A 14,334-nucleotide genomic window follows, 5' to 3' on the forward strand; every position below is an offset into this window, starting at 1 on the left:
ACAGTGTCTTATATTAATTTTTGCTTCCAAACGTGATATGTCTTATTTTCAGGGGATGTCTTATTTTCAGGGGATGTCTTATTTTCAGGGGATGTCCCATCAGTCCCCTCTCTGTCCCATCCGTCCTGTCTTTCACCTCACTGTCCCCTTAGTCCTAATTTTCCCCTCACCATCCTAACAGTCCTGTCTCTCCCCTCACTGTCTGTTCCCTCTCAGGACTGGTCCATGTACCTCTGCCAGTTCCCGGGGACAGCATTGTGATGCAGAGACAAGTGTGAGACCGTGGTGGTCGCACAAGGCGGCGATTGCCAGATTGTAGCTACCGACAACCCCACGCTGTGCATCCAGCCTTTTCACAGAGTGAAGCTTAGATGTTATTACGCTGGCAGCCCGCCTCTTTCCCTCACAGGGGGCATTGCATAGACGTCATCTCGCTGGGTTGCAAACGCAACCTGCGGCAGGATGTGGGGGCTATGGACCAGTGGTATGCCTGTGGTGTCAGTGGTGAAGGACCACAAGGGGCTGGTGGCGGAGGGTAGCAGAGGCTACCGGCATGGGGGCAGTGTTTTTTGGGGGGATGCCTTATTTTAAACTATTATGTAAATGCTCCACTATGCCTTATTTTTGGAGGGTGTCTTATTTTTGGGGAAACATGGTATCATCTTTCGGTAGTTGTTCAGGAAAGCCCTGATGGCTGAATCCAACGCATCTAAAGTTTAAGGTGTATGGGGACCTTTATCCTACCAAATGTTTAAGGAAAACTAAAAGCAGGTTAGAAGACTTTAACCTGCTACCTCCTAGAATCCTAGACTTTAACCTGCTACCCCTATCTAGAATGTATTTGCATGCTTTAGAAATTACCCCTCACTGGATAAAGGGCCTATCCTAGTCATGCAGCAGAAGAATGGTAAAAGGAGCATGGCAGGACCGATAGCAGAGGTTTCACAAACTGGAAAAATGTATGGATAAATATGGGTGACAGTTTTTGTGTATATGTACAGTACACCATAATATGGTTTTCCACACAATGTTAGACAAGCCTCAGGGTCTTCCCAAACAGTTTCTCTGTAATCATTCAGCAAATTAGTAAAACTACTATTCTAAAATTCTACTATTCATTAAAAGAATAGGGTACCTGGAGGATTTAAACTTTTTCAATCGCTAAATCAGAATGTGAAATATTATATTTGATAAAGAAATAATACTTCTTGAAATGTTAAATTTCTATGTGTAGCGAAAAACCAGTTAGTATTTTTGGTAGCACATCTCGTGTTCTCTTCCCTAAACATATAGTTCTCACAGAAACTCAGTTCTTAAAAGTGATTTAATACCAGAATTCATTTATCTCTGTTTGCTCCGATGGTTTCTTTATTCCCATCCTGTAGAACATTACAGCTATTACAGAAAGCTGGTTTAACATTTCTAAAGTTTAGCAACCTGCTCTGGGCCTGGGTACTACCTGGATAATTGGCCCCAGGCTGATGTATGTCTGCGCACCAAATTTCATGCATATTAGCTTTGGACATTGGGGTTGGAAGACACTAATGGGCTAATGTCTATATACTTAAATCTAACTAATGAGATGACAATTTACATGACACATTTTTATTAAAGGGGTATTCCACTCTTGACAACTTTTGATATGTTGAGACTGGCAATTCCTTCCAAAATTGTTATTATCTATTCAGTCTCCTTCCTCCAGTTCTGAGATACTGCTTTCTGCTGAAAACACAAATATCTGTGTGTAAGCCTTTCTCTCAGTCTCCCCCTCATCCCCCTCCCTTCTCAGACAGAAGATCTAAACAAGTCCCTGACTGGCTTTATCTGCCACATTGTACTTTTCTTGTAATGCAGGGACAATTTATCACAGCAAGTTCATTATCAACTTGATCTCAGAATAACCCTCCCAGCATAAGAAAGAAGCTTCAATGTTGCAGATAAAGCCAGTCAGGGACTTTATTACATAAGCTGTCTCGGAAGGGAGAGTTATCCAGGGTTAGAAAAACATGGTCACTTTCTTCCAAAGACAGCACCACTCTTGTTTGGGTGCAGGTTTTGCAACTCAGTTCCATTGATGTGAATAGAGCTTAAAGGAGAAGTCAGGTGACATTTTTTTTATTAAAGTATGGTATGGCCCCTAAAAGGAGAGGAGAGGATGATGGCAGAGGGATACTCAGTGTCCCCCCAGTGCCCTGTGTTCCTCAGTGTCCCCCTGCCATCATCCTCTCCAGCAGCCACAGCCGCACAGCTCTGGGAGTCGGGTTGTGACATCACCGTTTTATCCAGGAAGTGAAGCCTTGATGCAGTAGTACGTGCAGGGAAAAAGCACTTCATCAGCATTTCCCGTAATAAGTGTATGTTGGGGATTTGTATAACTTTTGGGGGGCAATACAATACTTTAATAAAAAATTTCGCCGGACTTCTCCTTTAATTGCAAACCAAACTTGAATTGAAGACAAGAGTAGTGCTGTTTCTGGCAGAAAGTGGCCATTTTTTTCTAATGCTGAATAACCCCTTTATCTCTGGACTTTGAGTCAGAGTTTACAACACCTTATAGGTGTCTGTTTCTTCATCTGGCCGTTAGTATTCTGAATCATGTGGTATAAGGTGGTGCCCAGGTTTATTGTCATCCTGAAAACAATTCTGTTCAAGTTAGATGGATACTAGATATTCTCTTGAAGAATTCGCTGGTGCAGTTAGACTGCAGTTAGGCCACTCTAGTCCTGTGGGAACACCATAAAATTGGTGTGTTCTTCAACTGTGATAATTTATATTTAGCTTTTTTTTAATATAGGCCTAGCGGTATTCGTATCAGCCATAGATGGGATGTGCAGCGGTTCCATTCTCTCCAGTTCGTGTTTTACAATTCTCCCTCTCTGAACAGCTAGCACTCCTTTATAAGACCCACATGACCAAAATTGGCAGGATATGCCTGTGCTCACATGTCTGGACCCTATGTCTTCCCCATTCTGTGAGAGCAGCAATGGTAAGTGTAATACCATATCCATACTTGTGTCGTTTGGGGGCAGCCTTCCCCGCCGGTGGTGCTGGCTGGGTTTTGGTGGGGCTTTTTGGGTCTGGTCCTGTGACATTGGGGTTGCAGGGCCGTTCCATGGCCTCCCTTCCCTGCACGTGCACGCTTTGCGGGGTTGGCGGTCGCTGACCGACACAGTGTGGAGTTAGCGTAGGGACCCGTGTGGACCAGAGGACCTGCGCGGTGGTACACGGGGCAATATGGCTTGATCAATTCATATACAGACACTCTGGTGTTGATTTTTAATATAGGCCTAGCGGCATTCGTATCAGCCATAGATGGGATGTGCAGCGGTTCCATTCTCTCCAGTTCGTGTTTTACAATTCTCCCTCTCTGAACAGCTAGCACTCCTTTATAAGACCCACATGACCAAAATTGGCAGGATATGCCTGTGCTCACATGTCTGGACCCTATGTCTTCCCCATTCTGTGAGAGCAGCAATGGTAAGTGTAATACCATATCCATACTTGTGTCGTTTGGGGGCAGCCTTCCCCGCCGGTGGTGCTGGCTGGGTTTTGGTGGGGCTTTTTGGGTCTGGTCCTGTGACATTGGGGTTGCAGGGCCGTTCCATGGCCTCCCTTCCCTGCACGTGCACGCTTTGCGGGGTTGGCGGTCGCTGACCGACACAGTGTGGAGTTAGCGTAGGGACCCGTGTGGACCAGAGGACCTGCGCGGTGGTACACGGGGCAATATGGCTTGATCAATTCATATACAGACACTCTGGTGTTGATTTTTAATATAGGCCTAGCGGCATTCGTATCAGCCATAGATGGGATGTGCAGCGGTTCCATTCTCTCCAGTTCATAATTTATATTTAGCTTTATTGCATCTTATTAATCAAATTACACATTGGAGTAATGGCTTTAAAAAGAATGAGATATATAATACAGTGGTGCCTTGGATTAAGAGCATAATTAGTTCCGGGACCGCGCTTGTAATCCAAATCAACTCTTAAAGAAATCATAGAAATGCAAACAATTGGTTCCACACCCCAAAAATAAATATTTATTATTCTGAATAACATGTAAAACAGATGAAACATTCAGAAACAGCTGAATATGTCATATTATAAGTTACTGTACAGTAATGGAGAAGATGGGAAACACTGACAGAGACTGCAGGGAGCATGAAGGAATGAGCAGGACAGATGTGGGCACATACATGCAGCACTCTGTCTGGGGAGAGGAGAGAGGGGATACAGCTATGGAGAGATTACCTCCACAGTCCTGTCCCCTGATGTAAGCCCCAGCCTGAAGTGGATCTGCTATGATTTGGGAGGTGAGGGAGACTTTCTGGGTCAGAGTACAGGGCTGTAGACCCCACTATGCAGACCATGCCCCTCCCTCACACCCAGTACAGGGAGCTCTTCAACCAAAATGCTGTTAAACTAAGTTACTCTTAAACCAAGGTACCACTGTACATGGATTATTTGTTAAAGCCCCGACAGTGCCATCAACAGAACTCCCTAGAGGCTCTATGAGACAGACGTCACTTCTACATATTTTTAAAGTGTGTACTTGTATGGCAGACGGTAGAAGTAAACCAAATTTTTGTCATGTGGTTCTCAAGCCTAAGGCATATGCATTGACATCATGGATTACATGACAACAGTCTGTAAATACTGTATGAAATATGAGGAATATGCTCTGAATGCTTAGTAGTTCAGGACAGGCAAGTCCACAGATAATTACTGCAAGTCAGCAGATTTTCCGGTCTCTAATTGAGCTTCTGAGACTAGCAGTAAGGTTTAATAATTTTTTCAGGCTATGAGACGTGTATTTGGGATCCATAGAACATGAATCTTCCCTAAATATAGAGGTAATCATGTGGGTATGCAAACAGCTGTATACATAGATCTACATACACAGCAAGTTACGCCAAGCTTTATCAAATGCCATTAATCGGGCAGATTTTTCCATAAAGGCACTATTTTCAGTGCTCGTCACAGTCGGCAATATGCCACATGAAGCTGGGCAGCCTGAAATGCCCACAATCGTATATAACACCTTAGCTTCATAGTTTACTCTATTTTGTACATGTAAAGAACAAAAAAAGATCGACATGATATTTTTGACATTAAGTGTAAGTGTGTGTGTGGGGGGTGGGGGGGTTGCACTTGTTATAATGCCAGAATCTGGAAGATGCACACGTTTTATTGCACAATGGATAAGCACAATTACAAAAACTCAATGTTTTCCTGAATAATGTGATAATGATAAAATACCAATAACACCAATACCTTTTCTCCTACAGTGTCTCCCCACCCTTTACAAACCCAAGCCACACCTTTTGTTTATAATTCATTGGGAAAATCTTCAGAAGAGTCTGGACACTTTACATACATAGAGATTTACATATTAGGTGCAAAGGGTTCTTTTAAATACTATTAGGATGTTTCAATAACCATACAATGAAGACAAAGATGATAAATAAACATACTGTTTTTTTATGACCAATTTCCTGTAGCTACTCCTGTACTGCCTTTAACCTGAGTTACATTAAACATTTCCCAAGACCTGGGTTTTGTAATACAACTGACGGCTATGTAGTGGGTTTTCAGTCATAGCAATGCAAATATTCCTAAACCTCCGATACCGCCCAACATCCTTTAGTTATGCAAGTATGGCTGATTGTGGAATATGTTTTTTTCTCTTTTAATATTTTTCTACAAATTAGTGTTACCTTTGGTACATAACAATATAAAACATCAAGGAAATTAGATGTAGGGATTTAAATAACAGCTTGTAAGTAGTGTCGAACAGCAATCAATGATTCACAAATTACCATTATGAGATATGTGTTTTTAAATGTTCTTTTCAGAAACTCTCAGACCAATCACCAGAACATTGGTATCTATAATTACATTTTTCAGTTGTATGGACTAAGGCTAGGTTCACACTGCGTTTTCAGCATCCGTTTAACGGATCCGTTTTTTGAAAAAAACGGATTGCAAAAAACTGATGCATTTGTGTGCATCCATTTTTGATCCGTTTTTCCATTGACTTCCATTATAGAAAAAAACGGATCAAAACGGATGCGGGTTTTTTTTGACGCACAATAAAGCACTGTTGACACTACTTTTTTGACCATTAAAAAAAACGGATCTGTTAAGTGGATTGCAAAAACGCAGTGTGAACCCACCCTAACAGTTACCTTAAGGACTGTTCTTGGGGATTTCAGTGTGGTTTATGTACTCAACAGCTTGACTTTGGGCTACATCAGAGAGTGGCGTTGAAGTGCCCTCTAGCTCTTTATCCAGATTTTGAGCGAGAGAGTCCGCATGGTATCAGGGATGAGATGGCAATTGTAGTCAGACAGGAAGAGGAACAGGGTAAGTGGCTTCAGAGGCAGAGCAGGCGATCTGCAGGCAGTCAGCAATATGAAAGGCAAATGGTACAGACGGGTCAGGCAGGAAGTGTAGTCCGAAGAACAGGCATAAGCCAGGATACACAGGATATCAGCAGAATCTTAGGAACACACAGTTGCTTGAAATGCAAGAATCCAACAATGCTCAGGCAAGGAGGAATATGTGGAAAAAGTTTAAATGGGAGCGGGTGGAACTAGATTGGTAGAGGCTGGTGAAGACACATTGGCTTTTTAAATCCAAGGAAGCTGGCTGCGCAGGCACTCTAGTAACCAGAGGAGGAAGAAGGAAACATACCAGAACGCTGGTGGAGAAGAGCAGACCTGGGACCAGCATGAAAGTAAAAAATGCTTTTAAAACTTAAAGCGCTAAAGAGGTACTCCAGTAGCAGAAAGTTATATAATGTAAAGAGTAATCACTAACAGTACTGGCTTTAAGGTAAAGCTCAAAGTATTATCCGAACAGCTTCTAATTTACAAAATAAATGCACCTTTTAAATTTGTAACAGTTTAAACAGCGTCTGTTTTTACCAGATAGTGGTCTAGTCAAGCTGTTTCTCATTTCTAACATTCCATTACTCCTAATATTGTAAACTATATTTTATGACACAGTTAACTTCCTCCTACATAGATATTAACCTGTATTATCTTACACTTTTAGAACTAAACAATGTTTTTATACATAATACACATTGGGTTATACAATTATAAATGATACTGTTTATTTATGAATCTAGCATTGCAATAATTCGGGGGAAATGTAACAGAAGATTTCTTAAAATAGTAGTGGCTGTTTGGCATTTTTCACATACAATTGCAAGAACAAACCTGCAAAACTAGTTGCATAAGTTTCTTAATGAGGCAGATACATAGAAATTCTGTATGATTGTGATCCTAGGTGTGCGCAAGAATGACAGCTTCTGTCAGGGCAGTTAAAGGGACACTTCTGTTAGAAAGGAGGATTTTTTTTAACCCCTTCACACCACAAAAAATTTTACTTCATTCCTGCCTTTCAAGAGCCATAACTTTAATTTTATGTCATTGTGGCTGTATTAAGGCTTATGTTTCGTGGAACAAGGTGTTTGGGTTTCATTTAATTGCACCTTTTTAAGTACCATATAATGTTCTGGATGTACTCTAGTCCTTTGGCCAAGATTATTGCTCTCTTTACACAGATCGATAATCTTAGAAATAATAAATAATAATAGTAAATTTAGAGATTATCTGCCAGTGTAAATGTAGCCACAGATTAAACGACGAGCGATAAAATATTAATCGTCTTTCAACATGGTCGTTTGCGGATATTTTACAAATTGGTTCATCTAAACAGTCATTGCAAGCAAAACAGATTAGGATGACAATCTCCCAACGATCAAATAACGAGATTTTTACATGATTTATTTCTTCATCTTAACGTCAGTTGCCTAAAAGGCTAAATCACTTGGGCTAAAGCTAAAGGCTAAGTCACTTCACTATCGCTAAACAGTCGCTTAAGCGGTTTATCTGTATGTGTAAAAGGACCTGAAGTCCCATCTACTAGCCTGTGTCCTGTCTTTGCTGCAGTGTCAGGTGACTGCAACTGGGGGGATGCTTTGCAAGGCTCTGACTCCGTTATTGCTCAACTGTTTTTGTTGCACACTTTGACAAAGGTGTGTTATAGTGGGAGGAGGCACTAATTTAAATTGTCACTTGTTTAAATTTTTTAGCAGAAATCAATTGTACAGGCAATTTTAAGAAACTGTGTTATTGGGTTATTAAGCCGAAAAATGCATTTTTATCATGAAAAAGCAGTGTGAAGCTCTCCCCCCCTAACGTTTTGGTTGACTATGGAGAGGGGAGGGGTGGAGGGAGATGAGGCAACAAAACAGGACACTAAACAGTTAATTTACAGCTACATCACTAGGCTATCTCCTCTGAAGTCAGCTCTGACCTCTGAATACCGGCTTTCACAAAGCTCCCAGTGTGTAATCCTTTGTTCTGTGCTCTCTGCTGGTGACTAATCTCCCTCATCCCTTCCCCCCTCCCCTCTACATAGATTACAAAGGGCTCAACTGATTTAAAGGGAACCTGTCACCCCCGATGCCGGGTTGACAGGCTCCCGACCAGGCCCGGACTGGTAATCTGGCAGATCTGGCAAATGCCCGGTGGGCTGCCCTGATTGCCAGTCCGTGGGGGCCGCCCAACTAACAGGCAGTGCCACTGCCCTCTGCCACAACACTGCTAATTAGGGACTGGGGCCGCTGTCTGACTGAGGGGGCCATCCGCTGCCAGACACTTCCTCACTCAGACAGACTACTAACAGGCATCGCTGTGGCCACCAGCAGACACGCTGCTAATCAGGGTCTGAAGGCCGTCACCGGACTGACGGGGCCGCCACACACTGATTACCAGTGACCCCTCACAGGAAACAGGCAGGCAGCACTACTAACCAGCCTTCCAAACACCAGACTGAGGCCCCCTGCACTGTGACATAGCCGACTGTGGTCACTGGAGGCTGCACTCCGCACTGACAGTCTCCAGCCCCACTAGAGGAGCAGGCAGCCTCCAATGAGGAACAGCTTCTTATTCTGCCCACCAGAAGAGGATGAAGAAGGACGCCCACCCAGACAAGAGGAGCGTCTCATGGCCAACCGGTATGAGGGAGGAGGGGGGGAGACTTTACTCAAGCTAAGCAAGTTACAAGAAAGGGGTTAAGTCGGGATGCAGTGTATCTCTACCTAACCCCTTTGGAGCCAGAGAGTCCCTACCTGCTGTGCTGAGTGCACTGTGCCCAGCCCAGCAAGGAAGGGGTTCAATGACTGGGTGCAGTGTGCTCAGCACAACAGGTCACTTGACCGCTTTCCTCTCAGAGCCGTGTATAGTGCCGCCCACCTATACCGGAGAGACGATCTGATGGCAGAGGGCAGAAGACTATGTGAGCAGAGGGCAGAAGACTATGCAGCACTGCTGTGGTTGTCCTACATAGTGTTACATTACCAGTGTCCAGTGCAGCACACACAGTAATACTAACAGCACCACAGTGTGAGCAGGAGCTCCTGGGACCAGTCTGCAGGCAGCACTGCAGCACATTGCATCCACAACAAGTTCTGATAGTGCTCCTGTGCTGACCTGGCTGCATCCTCCTCCCGGCCACATGAGCTCTCCTCTATCCCTCATGAAGTGTAACAGCAGGAGCAGGGTGCTGGAAGGCGAGGGTGGCTGTATGCTGAGGGGAGGAAGGTTTTTACATAGGACTGTATGCTGAGGGGAGGGAGGTATTTAAATAGGACTGTATGCAGAAGAGAGGGGAGGGAGGTATTTACATAGGACTGTATGCTGAAGAGAGGGGAGGAGGTATTTACATAGGACTGTATGCTGAGGAGAGGGGTGGGTGGTATTTACATAGGACTGTATGCTGAAGAGAGGGGAGGGAGCTATTTACATAGGACTGTATGCTGAAGAGAGGGGAGGAGGTATTTACATAGGACTGTATGCTGAAGAGAGGGGAGGAGGTATTTACATAGGACTGTATGCTGAAGAGAGGGGAGGGAGGTATTTACATGGGACTGTATGCTGAAGGGAGGGAGGTATTTACATGGGGCTGTATGCTGAGGAGAGTGGAGGGAGGGAGGTATTTACATGGGACTGTATGCTGAAGGGAGAGAGTATATATGTGGGTCTGAATGATGAAGTGAGTGATAGTATTTACATGGGGCTGTATGCTGAGGAGAGGGGAGGGAGGTATTTACATGGGACTGTATGCTGAAGGGAGAGAGTATATATCTGGGTTTGAATGATGAAGTGAGTGATAGTATTTACATGGGGCTGTATGCTGAACAGAGGGAGTTGTATACCTGGAACTGTATATTGAGAGAGAGATGTGACTGTATGATAAATGGAGGGATGTTATTTTAATAATACTGTAATGAAGCTGAGGAAAGGGGATTGCGAAGTTTATTTGGCCTCCCCCTTTTAGGTCGTTCTGATGCTGAGCACCTTTAGGCCATGTTCACATGGCGTAAGACACCGGCCATTCTGTAACTTGGCCAGATCACAGAACGGCTGGTGTAGCACTATTATGTCCTGGGGGCACAGTGTGTGGTGGTATTATGTCCTGGGGGCACAGTGTGTGGTGGTATTATGTCCTGGGGGCACAGTGTGTGGTGGTATTATGTCCTGGGGGCACAGTGTGTGGTAGTATAACATCATGGGGGCACAGTGTGTGGTGGTATTATGTCCTGGGGGCACAGTGTGTGGTGGTATTATGTCCTGGGGGCACAGTGTGTGGTGGTATTATGTCCTGGGGGCACAGTGTGTGGTGGTATTATGTCCTGGGGGCACAGTGTGTGGTAGTATAACATCATGGGGGCACAGTGTGTGGTAGTATAACATCATGGGGGCACAGTGTGTGGTGGTATTATGTCCTGGGGGCACAGTGTGTGGTGGTATTATGTCCTGGGGGCACAGTGTGTGGTGGTATTATGTCCTGGGGGCACAGTGTGTGGTAGTATAACATCATGGGGGCACAGTGTGTGGTGGTATTATGTCCTGGGAGCACAGTGTGTGGTGGTATTATGTCCTGGGGGCACAGTGTGTGGTGGTATTATGTGCTGGGGGCACAGTGTGTGGTGGTATTATGTCCTGGGGGCACAGTGTGTGGTGGTATTATGTCCTGGGGGCACAGTGTGTGGTGGTATTATGTCCTGGGGGCACAGTGTGTGGTGGTATTATGTCCTGGGGGCACAGTGTGTGGTAGTATAACATCATGGGGGCACAGTGTGTGGTGGTATTATGTGCTGGGGCACAGTGTGTGGTGGTATTATGTGCTGGGGGCACAGTGTGTGGTGGTATTATGTCCAGGGGGCACAGTGTGTGGTAGTATAACATCATGGGGGCACAGTGTGTGGTGGTATTATGTCCTGGGGGCACAGTGTGTGGTGGTATTATGTCCTGGGGGCACAGTGTGTGGTGGTATAATGTGCTGGGGACACAGTGTGTGGTGGTATTATGTCCTGGGGGCACAGTGTGTGGTGGTATTATGTCCTGGGGGCACAGTGTGTGGTGGTATTATGTCCTGGGGGCACAGTGTGTGGTAGTATAACATCATGGGGGCACAGTGTGTGGTAGTTTAACATCATGGGGGCACAGTGTGTGGTGGTATGTCCTGGGGGCACAGTGTGTGGTGGTATTATGTGCTGGGGGCACAGTGTGTGGTGGTATTATGTCCTGGGGGCACAGTGTGTGGTGGTATTATGTCCAGGGGGCACAGTGTGTGGTAGTATAACATCATGGGGGCACAGTGTGTGGTGGTATTATGTCCTGGGGGCACAGTGTGTGGTAGTATAACATCATGGGGGCACAGTGTGTGGTGGTATTATGTCCTGGGGGCACAGTGTGTGGTGGTATTATGTCCTGGGGGCACAGTGTGTGGTGGTATTATGTCCTGGGGGCACAGTGTGTGGTGGTATTATGTGCTGGGGGCACAGTGTGTGGTGGTATTATGTCCTGGGGGATCAGTGTGAGGAGAGCTCCGCCGCGGAATTGCGCCGCGTTTCCTCAATGTGAACTGGCCCATACAGTATACTATGTGGGCTGGAGGGGTTAATGTGCCAGGGCTGCTTTTAAGTCCCAGTCCGGCCCTGCTCCCGACCCCCCGCTAGAGCACCTTATACGTACCTGATCCTGCCAGGTCCCGCTGCTTGATTCGGTCGGGTGACGGAGATATCAGCGCCCGAAGCCTGGCACGCGCGCTCCTGAGATGAGTCCAACGCTCATAGAGAATGACGGAGCGTCGGACTCACCAGTCATTCTCTATGAGAGTTGGACTCCTCTCAGGAGCGCGCGCCGGGCTTTGGGCGCTGATACTGTATCTCCGTCCCCCGACTGAATCAAGAAGCGGGACCCAGGGGGATCAGGTACGTATAAGGTGCTCTAGCGGAGGGTCGGGAGCCTGTCACCCCACCACCGGGGGTGACAGGTCCTCTTTAAACTAGTTGAGATTTCCTGATAATGAGCAGTAAATAAGAGATATGGGGGGGCTGGGGAAAGTCTTTTTGAGTGCAGATAATGGCATATTTGCCTAATAAACCAAATTACAAAGTTTCTTAGAGTCACCTGTACTATTGTTTCTGCAAAAAAACAGTGACAATTTAACCCCTTAACGACCGTGGGCATTTGCAGAATCAAATTTTGTGACCCAAGTTCACCCCATAAATGATATTTTGGGGGTTCCTTCATGCATTTTATGGCAGATTGAAAGATGCCATTACAAAGTACATCTGTTCCTGAAAAAACAAGCCCTTATATGGCCCTGTAGGTGGAAAAATTCGAGGAAAAACAAAAAATGCAAAAGTGTCAAAATTGCATCAAACTTTTTGCTGCAAAGTTGGGATGAACAAGGCAACTAATAGGTGATGAAAAAAGTCAGATGGCAGTTTTTAGTGATGTGCTAAAATTTTTATACAGCATTAGCCACAGTAATAATTTTTCCACATCTTCAGACTGTTTAGCCTACGGTTAACTGTTTACACTAAGCATTAGATAAAATTTGTGAATATGTCCCACTACTTGTATATGTGTCCCAAGACATAAGCCAGTTTTCCTTTTCTCAAATCATTTGTACACATCCAAGACAATTTACAGTAGTTGGGTCACACTCAAACTGCTCTATATACTATACTACATAAGTCCAGGAATGGCAAGCCCTGTTTTTTAGCCTAGCTACTCAGCTAAAAAGCTACTTGGAGGATCAGGTGGAAATTCACTTTACATAAGCTTTTTACATGGCCTAGGATCTACAGAATATCCTGCAGACAAACCTATACCTTGGATTACGAGCATAATTTGTTCTGGGACCGTGCTTGTAATCCAAATCCACTCTTAAACCAAAGCAAATTTTCCCATAAGAAATCATTGAAATGCAGAAATAAGGGTGCGTGCACACTACGGAATTGCTGCGTATAACCCGCAGCGTATTCCGTCGCTCGTCCCCGCAAGCGGCGGCGCGCTTTTCCGCCGGTGCCATAGACACTGTTCTGTGCACGGGCGGATTCCGCGTTCCGTCGAAAGAATTGACATGTCAATTCTTTTGGCGGAACGCGGAATCCGCCCGTGCATAGAATAGTGTCTATGGCACGGACGGAAATGCGCGCCGCCGCGTGCAGGGACGAGCAACGGAATACGCCGCGGGTTATACGCGGCAATTCCGTAGTGTGCACGCACCCTAACATGTAAAACGAATGAATCAAGGGGGATGGGGGGGAATTATGATGTTTGGGTAATTATGTTAAAATGAATTCAATGTACTCTAATCTGGACACCTGGAATGTAATGTACTATAATATACAATTTCTATGTTTTTATTACATTTAAAAGAAATAAAGAATTTAATAATTAGGAAACTTACTGTAGAATAAAGTTGGTGACATTACAAGCTGCTTGTGTTACAAAAGATAATTTACCAAATAGTTTCACATCTTGTGCAAAGTAGTTGCAAAATCACTTAAAGTGCAAGCTTTGATTTAACAATCTCTAAGGATGTCAAATAGTAGAAATGTATAGAAGGACAATAAAATGGATCTGCCTTTAATATAGGTCCCATGTATTCACCAGGCCTGTTAAACACACAGAACCTTCAAAGCAATTGTGCTTTTATGATATGCATGTTATTTGTCATGGTTGTGATAAATTATTAAACGTTATACCGGCTCATTGCACTTATGATGTGAAAATCTACTTGAATGGTTTCTTTCCTTACACCAAAATAACTTCAGTTCACTCAATGTGTGATTAAGTTATCATACATGCATTCTGCTGAGAGAAAGAAGACTGCGGCCTAAAAATGCACTCAGGGATGTGCACTCAGCAATCTGCAGAAGGCAGACTGTCATGAATCCTGGGCAAGTGCTAGATTCTCTCTGACAATCTGATCCTGTTCTTCTGTACATACCTATACATAC

This window comes from Dendropsophus ebraccatus, chromosome 6 (genome assembly GCF_027789765.1).
Source record: "Dendropsophus ebraccatus isolate aDenEbr1 chromosome 6, aDenEbr1.pat, whole genome shotgun sequence".
NCBI lineage: Eukaryota > Metazoa > Chordata > Amphibia > Anura > Hylidae > Dendropsophus > Dendropsophus ebraccatus.